The 10,169-nt window shown below is 37.6% G+C and overlaps 3 pseudogenes; all 3 read right to left on the bottom strand.

Annotated features, from left to right (window-relative positions):
- Positions 1 to 2,364: 2,364 nt before the first annotated feature.
- Positions 2,365 to 3,037, bottom strand: LOC149158252 (uncharacterized; annotated as a pseudogene).
- A 2,885-nt stretch (positions 3,038 to 5,922) lies between these two features.
- On the bottom strand, positions 5,923 to 6,402 carry LOC149158251 (small RNA degrading nuclease 1 pseudogene; annotated as a pseudogene).
- A 1,471-nt stretch (positions 6,403 to 7,873) lies between these two features.
- Positions 7,874 to 8,676, bottom strand: LOC149158250 (uncharacterized; annotated as a pseudogene).
- Positions 8,677 to 10,169: the final 1,493 nt, after the last annotated feature.

Raw genomic sequence — 10,169 nt, 5'->3', positions numbered from 1 at the left:
AAATAAAATAAACTTAATAATAAAATCCTATCATAAAACAATATTATAAACTAATTTGCAACTAAATCTTCAGACTATCTTGAGAACCATGAGAAATATTTTTTTAAAACCCAAATTAAGTGAAGGTTTGCCAAGTGGATTAACATCAATGTATCTGCTCCTTTAAGTGTGGAACCATATTCCACAAAATCTGCCTTTTTATTGCTATTTCACCCTTTGACTACTGATATTAAGCCCTAAAATCTGAGATTTTCCTCAACCACTGCTGGATTTGTGCCTGGCAACTCTAACACTTCAATTTTCACCACTAATTTTCCTCTTTTACTCCATTTCCTCGAATCTAGGACTTAATTATTCGATGGTTTTATTCATAAAATATCTCACTTGTTACCAAATCTTCCACAATCTTGAAAATAGCAAATGTTGTACAATATTCGTTCTTCACAAGAGAGAATGCTTGAAATTCAACTAAATATTTCTTTGAAAAAAGATTCTGCAGTTTATCCTCAGAGGTACCAATGGGTATCTTATGGATATAAAGTTTTGAGAAGTCTTCTTCATTTACTTCAAGATCCCCCATGTCAAGAGGATCATTAAGTCCATGATCTAGTTTGGTAAGGGTCAATTTTATTGAAGCAATTGCATCATCCAAACAAATGTGTGGCTTGCCTTCCTCACGTAATTCATATCCTAGCACAACCTTGCACAATTTACTTAAACTAGGGGTGTAGCAGCTAGGCTGATTCTGATATTGGAATATGAATGTTGTGTCAATAACTCTAGCATGCTCTACCTTCAATGCTCTTAGGTCATGATGCACACTTTTTCCTATTACAATTGTGCTTGGCGTGAGTAAATTCTTGAGTTTCTTCTAAACATCTTTCAAATTACAGATTACACCCTCAATATCCTCAGTGGTAACTCCTGTTATTTTCGTTAGATAGTTAATTACAGGTTTTGATGGTTTCACAAGCAGATCCATCAGAGTCTCTAAATTTTGATTAACCACACAAACTTTCACAACTTCCTCTAATCCATCTTCACATCGGACCATCTCACAATCTATAGATATCAAACTTTCTGAAGTTCTTGAATTTGGTAACTTCCTCAATTTTGTTACCAACCATCCCTCATGATAGGAAGGAAATGAGTATAGCCCTTTCAGATTTTGGGTGTTTATAAGTTAGACGTACCAACTCCTGCTTAGGAGACATGTCTAAAGACTCCATATGTGATTGCTAAAGTTTTCTCTTCTTCCGCCTCATGATTCTTGTAACCAACTTAAGGTCTTCCTTGGTAGTAAATGTCTTCACAAAAGCTGCCAAAACATCCCATGATTTCTTTTCAGGATCACAAAGTGATGAACCAAATTTACAGTTATTGGAATTTAAAAATTCCTGCCAATCTCCTTTAGAATCCTTGATTTTACGTGCTTGAGCTAATTAGACAAGTGGAGGAAGATCCTCTAATGGGGAATGATAGGTGGAGGAAAATCCTCAAATTGGGAAAGCACACATTTTGCAATCTTAGAAATTTTGAAACCGTTAGCCCGTTCCTATGACAGGATGTGGAATAGTGGTGTCCCAAGAATCAAACCAAGGTATCTTGTTTTGACATCTAATACAAGTGCAATGTGTAGAGCCAGATGCTAATACTAAACCTTCACAACTAAAAGCAAGTGTCCATATACAAGATGTGTGCCCCATTAGAGGAGTTACGCATCGACCTGTTGATAGATCCCACATCATTATAACACCATTTTCATCTCCATATGTGATATAACACCCATCTAGAGACATGGGCTATTGATAAAACCATACCTTTGTGTCCAACAAACATGCGCACACATTCACCACTTTGCACATCCCATAACTTGACAGTCTTGTCACTTGATCCGGTAGCAATATAGTTGCAATTGACATGCCACTGTACACTATCAACATCAAATAGGTGTCCTGCCATGATCTGTAAAGGTTGAATTCTCTCTATTGACCAAACTCTAGCTGTTCGATCATGTGAAGAATTGACAAAAGGGTGTCCCATAGGGCTAAATTGAACATCCCACACAGGATAATTGTGCCCTTTATAGAAAACAAGATTTGCATTCATCTTTGAACTCCATAATCATACTGTACAATCTTCTGATGTAGATAAAAAGAAATCCCCTTATGAGTTGAAATTTGCACCATAAACAGGTCCTGCATGACCTTGTAATAATGTGTGACCTTTTCCCCATATCCAAACCTGCTAACTGCTCAGTTTGACCAAATTCACCTGTATTGCCATTTTCAGAAGAATTTTGTTCTTCACCGATCTTGGACATGTTCCACACCTTCAAAGATGAATCAAAAAAACCTACAACAATTAATGCTTCATTTTTGGATATTGATATTCTAGCCAGATTTCACACTGATAGTTGCCTGGCAAAAAAAATCTAAATTTTTTAGCATTTTGGATCAAATAAGATGGAAGATGTACAACAGAAAATGAGTGTGGTATAGACCCCAATTTTGTTATTATTTGTTGAAAAGAATATTCCTTTGGTAGCATGTCAAAAAGGTCAGCTCCACAACAAATCACATCCTGTATTCTCATAGGATTCAAATAATGAGAGAACTTGACACGATCAGAATGACTGTATGCTTTCATCTTAGAAATAAATTCACTTATGTGGCGAAAGAAAAAGTTGCAGTGCCAACCTGCATCAGCAAAAAACTCATCAGATTGACGCAAATGTCCATAGTGTGTTTTCCCAAATTGATAAATGTGAAGTGATGAGCGCCAATCACTGTAACCTTGAAAAAAACTCAAAAGAGTACAAATAATCGCGCATTTGTAGATGCATGATTGGTGGTATACCATCACACCACCTAAGAAGGTTTATAGTATGTGCACTGGGTATCTCATCAACATCTGACATAATAAGCAGGTCACCATTCTTAATACTAGAGACATGTAACAAGTGATCCAATTCCACCCTTTGTAATCCTTCTTCATGAAAGGGATGCAGTCCAACGAGATTGTGACCTCCATCCATTCCATAAAGATACTTTGATTCTGCAAACTCAAACGTCTATTTATTTCTTTCAAAAATCAATGGCTTTGACAAACCTATCATGAGAACCTGGATAGCTAGAGTAGGCCCTTCATTGCTTTCACTGGATGCAGCCAACATTGCAGTAAACCATTGCATCATGTCAAAAAAAGTCTTCATATCTGTGAACATACCTTCTAATTTTGATGTGAACTAATAACTACATTTTTTTTACAATTAGGCTCCACTCTGCATCATCTGAAAGAGTCTTGATCATCTTCTTTGCACCGGAAGCCCTTATATATATAGTTTCAAAAGGATTTTTAGGCGAGATTTTATCACTACAGACAAGTACTTTGTTGTTGCCCAATTTAAACAATAGCTAGTTGGGATAGTAGTCATCCCATCAAACGAGCATCAATATTCTTTTGACCATATCTTTTGATCCGGGAGTCGGTTTTTGGAGTGTGATATACCATTGGAAAGATTTTTCAGAGATGCTTCTGATGGACACACTTATGACATGTTTTTCACTGAATATCATGTGAAAAAATCTAACAAAACCAAACATAGTAAGAGACCCATTTTGATCACTGAAGAAAGGCCAAAGGACTAACTCTAACAGTGGCGCCATCTGGGATGGTAGCTCCTTGGAGGTGCCAAGAACCGTAGATCTCTAGGAACATGTAGATTAGTGCCTCATCCATTGGGCAATACAGTCAAGCAGCTGCAAACTCAAAACAACTTATACCAATCCATAAAACATACACATACTGGAACCTGTACATAAACAAATACCGGAAACTAAAATGCTGCCTTGGGAAGCTTATTTATTTACAAATCTATCCTTCTCTGATGCAAAATCAATAGATCAAGTGATGTTGTAATGCTAGATCAACCAATCAAGTAACTGTGACAAGGACACTGCTTGGAAGTGCTTGAACCAGGACACAAATGTAAATGCTGATAGCCATCCATGCACAAACTGAATTTGGCTTTGTGAAAGACAATTTGACTTATCATTCAAACTGAAAAAATACTCCATATATGCGACAATAGGATCAAAGAAACTAGACTCTGTTTGTTGCGCTAACTCCTCAACACAGACCTCCAACTACAAACTGTCAATGCAAACATCCACGAGCAGCCCTATTGTTTCTTGTTTTGAAGGAGGGAGAGTTTCCAAGAACTTTTTGGGATCTTGGAATTCATGTGATTTAATTTGAACATCCAATAGTTCAATTTCCTTTTCTAATCTTTCAGCAACTAAACCAAGAAAACCATATTTACTTTCAGGAGTGAGTTGGCTAGATTTCAAACTAAGAAACACTGATGTTGAAAAATTCTAATCAATCTGAAATTTTGCTAACTCATCCCTTAAAGTCAATAACATTTCACTAGATAATAGATTTGCCACATACCCTGTCATTGGTGATTACCATCAACATTTTGAAATCTGGATTCTAGATTCGTTTGGCAGTGAAGTTGCTTTGAAACTTTGAAGCTTGGGATCTTGAACAATGGAGTCGTCAGGTGGATGATTTCAACCTTCATATGTGTCTGACTGTTGTCCACCATCAGCAACCAGATGTGAAACTTGAATGATCTTTCACAGAGAAGGTTTGTCACCTCGTCCCTGGCAACAGCGCCAATATGTTAGCACTCAGAATGTACCTTAAGGCTGAGAAAAGACAATTCTAAGGTAACCACAGACCAAGCTTTCGATCTGGCATCTAGCCCTACCAGACCAGAGAGGGCTCTCTCTTTGCCAACAAGATGTGGCTGCAATAAATGAAATTTTAGGCTCGTTATGGAATGTGGGGATTGTTTGAAATGTTTTTGGGTTGAAAACAACAAGAGAATGGACCATTGGGCTATGGAGTTGATGCCAATTTTTGCCGGAAAACTTGGGGCAAAGTAAGTGCAATGTTTATCTAGATAAAATATTGCAAATGTGAGAAGAATAAGAGAGAAATATTGTTGCCCTGCAGACATCAGACAGGGGATGGATCTACAGTAGCATTGTTACATGAAAGAGAAAGACAGGGTTACTCAACAGAGCATCTAATAGAGGATGGATTTTTCCAAGACAACCACTACATTTAACAACGAAATTACCATGAAAGGAGCATCATGTGTAGATGGATTCCTAACACATCTCTTAGATAATGTTATAACAAGGTAGAAAAAAAAAATATGTAAGTGAATTACAGGAAAAACATACTAGACATTAACACTGTGATGGATCCCAGGCCTAACGGGCAAAAACTTCTTTATTAAAATGATATTCAATAAAACTTTACATAGTCCCAAGCAGCCTCTTCTCTGCTGCAAAAATCAAACCTCTATCTTTTAAAAACAATCCTATATATACAAAATTACAAATCTATTTTTATCTCCTCAACATAGGAAATAGGAAATAAAAAATAAAAAATAAAATAAACTTAATAATAAAATCCTATCATAAAACAATATTATAAACTAATTTGCAACTAAATCTTCAGACTATCTCGAGAACCATGAGGAATCGTTAATTAAAACCCGAATTAAGTGAAGGTTTTCCAAGTGGATTAACATCACTGTATCTTCTCCTTTATGTGTGGAACCATATTCCACAAAATATGCCTTTTTACTACTATTTCACCCTTTGACTACTGATATTAAGCCCTAAAATTTGAGATTTTCCTCAACCACTGATGGATTTCTGCCTAGCAACTCTGACACTTTAGTTTTCACCACCAATTTTCCTCTTTTACTCCATTTCCTCGAATCTGGGACTTAATTATTCGATGGTTTTATTCATAAAATATCTCACTTGTTACCAAATCTTCCACAGTCTTGAAAACAAAAAATGTTGTACAATATTTGTTCTTCACAGGAGAGAATGCCTAAAATTCAACTAAATATTTCTTTGGAAAAATATTCTGTAGTTTATCCTCAGAGGTACCAACGGGTATCTTATGAATATAAAGTTTTGAGAAGTCTGCTTTATTTACTTCAAGATCCCCCATGTCAAGAGGATCATTAAGTCCACGATCTAGTTTGGCAAGGGTCAATTTTATTGTAGCAATTGCATCATCCAAACAAATGTGTGGCTTTCCTTCCTCATGTAATTCATATCCTAGCACAACCTTGCATAATTTACTTAAACTAGGGGTGTAACAGCTAGGCTTATTCTGATATTGGAATATGAATGTTGTGTCAATAACTCTAGCATGGTCTACATTCAATGCTCTTAGGTCATGATGCACACCGTGTCCTATTAAAATTTCGCTTGGCGTGAGTAAATTCTTCAGTTTCTTCTGAACATCTTTCAAATTACAGATTACACCCTCAATATCCTCAACAGTAACTCTTGTTATTTCCATCAGATAGTTAATTACAGGTTTTGATGGTTTCACAAGTAGATCCATCAGAGTCTCTATTTTGATCAACCGCACAAACTTTCACAGCTTCCTCTGATCCATCTTCACATCAGACCATCTCACAATCTATAGATATCAACCTTTCTGAAGTGCTTGAATTTGGTAACTTCCTCAATTTTGTTACCAGCCACCCCTCATGATAGGAAGGAAATGAGTATATAGCCCTTTCAGATTTTGGGTGTTTTTAAGTTAGACGTGCCAACTCCTACTCAGGAGACATGTCTAAAGACTCCATATGTGATCGTTGAAGTTTGCGCTTTTTTCGCCTTATGATTTTGGTATCACACTTAAGGTCTTCCATGGCAGTAAATGTCTTCACAAAAGCTGCAAAAACATCCCACAATTTCTTTCCAGGATCACAAAGTGATGAACCAAATTTATTATTATTGGAATTTAAAAATTCCTACCAATCTCCTTTAGAACCATTGATTTGACGTGCTTGAGCTAATTTGACAAGTGGAGGAAAATCCTATAATGGGGAATGACATGTGGAGGAAAATACTCAAATGGGGAAAGCACGCGTTTTGCAATCTCAGAAATTTTGAAACCATTAGCCCCTTCCTATGACAAGATGTCGAATAGTGGTGTCCCAAGAATCAAAACAAGGTATCATGTTTTGACATCCAATACAATTGCAGTGTGTAGAGCTAGATGCTAATACTGAACCTTCACAACTAAAAGCAAGTGTCCATATGCAGGGTTTGTGCCCCATTAGAGGAGTTACACATCGACCCGTTGATAGATCCCACATCATTATAGCACTATTTCATCTCCAAATGCCATATAATGCCTATCTAGAGACTTGGGCTATTAATAAAACCATACCTCTGTGTCCAACAAACATGCGCACACATTCACCACTTTGCACATCCCATAAACTGACAGTCTTGTCACTTGATTTGGTAACAATATAGTTGCAATTGACATGCCACTGTACACAATCAACATCGCATAGATGTCCTACCATGATCCATAAAGGTTGAATTCTCTCGATGGACCAAACTCTAGTTGTTCGATCATGTGAAGAACTGACAAAAAAGTGTCCCACAGGGCTAAACTAAACATCCCACATTGGATAATTCTGCCCTTTGTAGCAAACAAGATTTTCATTCATCTTTGAACTTCATAATCAGACTGTATAATCTTCTGATACAGATAAAATGAAATTCCCTTCTGAGCTGAAATTTGCAGCATAAACAGGTCCTGCATGACCTTGTAACAAGGTGTGACCTTCTCCCCATATCCAAACCTACTAACTTCTCAGTTTGAACAACTTCACCTATATTTCCATTTTCAGAAGAATTGTGTTCTTCACCGATCTTCACCATGTTCCACACCTTCAAAGATGAATCAGAAAAGCCTGCAACATTTAATGCTTCATTTTTGGATATTGATTTTCTAGCTAGATTTTATGCTAACAGTTGTCTGGCAAAAGAAATCTAATTTTTTTAGCATGTTGGACCAAATAAGATGGAAGATGTACAGTAGAAAACGAGTGTGGTATAGACCCCAATTTCACTATTATTTGTTGAAAAGAATACTCGTCTAGTAGCATGTAAAAAGGTCAGCTCCATGACAAATCACATCCTATATTCTCATAGGATTCAAATAATGAGTGAACTTGACATGATCAAAATGATTGTATGCTTTCATCTTAGAATAAATTCACTTATGTGGCGAAAGCAAAAGCTGTAGTGCCATCCTGCATCAGCGAAAAACTCATTAGATTGACGCAAATGTCCATAGCATGTTTTCCCAAATTGATAAATGTGAACTGATAAGTGCCAATCTCTGTAATCTTGAAAAGAACTCAAAAGAGTACAAATAATCTCACATTTGCAGATGCATGGTTGGTGGTATACCATCACACCACCTAAGAAGGTTTATAGTATGTGCACTGGGTATCTCATCAACATCTGACATAATAAGTAGGTCACCATTCTTAATACTAGAGACATGTAACAAGCAATCCAATTCCACCCTTTGTAATCCTTCTTCATGAAAGGGATGCAATCCAACAAGATTGTGACCTCCATCCATTCGATAAAGATACTTTGATTCTACAAACTCAAACATATTTTTATTTCTTTCAAAATTGAATGACTTTGAAAAACCTGTCATGAGAACCTGGACAGCCAGAGTAGGGCCTTCATTGCTTTCACTAGATACAGCCAACATTGCAGTGAACCCTTGCATTGTGTCACGAAAAGTCTTCATATCTATGAACATACCTTCTAATTTTGATGTGAACTGATAACCACATTTGGTTTCTAATTAGGCTCCACTCTGCATCATCTGAAACAGTCTTGATCATATTCTTTGCACCACAAACCCTTCTGTATATAGTTTCAAAAGCATTTCTAGGCGAGATGTTATCACTACAGACAAGTACTTTATTGTTGTCCAATTTAAACAACAGCTGGTTGGGATAGTAGTCGTCCCATCAAATGAGAAACAATCTTCTTTTGACCATATCTTCTGATCCAAGAGCCAGTTTTTGGAGTGTGATATACCGTTGGAAAGATTTTTCTGAGCTGCTTCTAATGGACACAATTATGACATGTTTTTCCCTAAAGATAATGTGAAAAACATCTAACAAAATAAAACATAGTAATAGGCCCATTTTGATCACTAAAAGAAGGCCAAAGGACTGACTCTAACATGTAATTGTAACAGATTAGCTATCTGTGCCCCTTCCTAGCCCCATTCCTCCTCGTCCTCGACCTCGCCCTTAGAATCCAATGTGTGCCATCCCTACGGTTGGGTCAAGGTCTCACGTTTCCATCTGCATTCTATATGCTGGGTTTTGCTCCATCATTAACTCGTAGCTATGACTAGTACGCTTGTCGTGGCCCACCAATATACATAAATTACAAAATAGCTATTGCGGAGTCTATGTATACTTTTGCAATAGGTGATAGTTGTTTCCTCCTACCTGGCGGATTCTTCACTAGAGTGTGGGTGCTGCACTTGGATCTGCCTGTGCCTCTAGTCTCAATGGCATCGGTCCCCCTCCTACCAAGTAGTTCACGAATACCAGACAATGATCCTTGTCGTGGCATTGGCCTTTACATTTTATGCACCACACTTCTTTGCACACTTCTGGCCGGGGTGCCCTATCCTGCTTCAAACTCTACATTTCCAAGCATAGGTTCTGTAGTTGCATGTGGATCTGTTGGACTCCTAATCCCGGATCTTGGTGTTTCATGCAACCTCATCACCATTTCCAGTGCTTTGGCCTGGGTTGAAATCTTCTTCTGTGACAATTTCGTCCTTAGGTGTGGTGACAAAGACACCACAAACCACGTGCGGTGCTACGCATCCGTTAGCGTCATATTAGCCTTGCGGATCGTACTCTTTAACTTCTGATCTAGATCCCAGGGGCTCTCACGTGGAAGCATCACGATCTCCTTAAATCTGATGATTGACTGTCTCTGATTTCACTTGGATAAATTCTTTGTTCAGCGGATTCTGGATCTTTGCTATTCCTGCATTTGTGTGATCATTCGAATGCTTGATATACCAGGTCAATCCGCGATCCTGCAACACACTCACCATTGTGGCCTTCTTAATGTTGTCATCTATGACTCCTTGGGCTTCCCAAACTACTCTTACCACGAATCAGAACTGGTCGGGATCTTCATTCCCTAATCCTTTGAATACGGGTAGCTTGATCGCGTTCTCCATGCTGAACTGCAGGTTTGGTGGAG

This window comes from Pinus tabuliformis, chromosome 5_2, assembly GCF_031772625.1.
Source record: "Pinus tabuliformis cultivar Carrire ecotype Pingquan chromosome 5_2, CPIR1, whole genome shotgun sequence".
In the NCBI taxonomy this organism is placed as follows: domain Eukaryota; kingdom Viridiplantae; phylum Streptophyta; class Pinopsida; order Pinales; family Pinaceae; genus Pinus; species Pinus tabuliformis.
The sequence above is the reverse complement of the archived record's forward strand: the minus strand, read 5'-3'. Positions and strand labels throughout refer to the sequence as shown.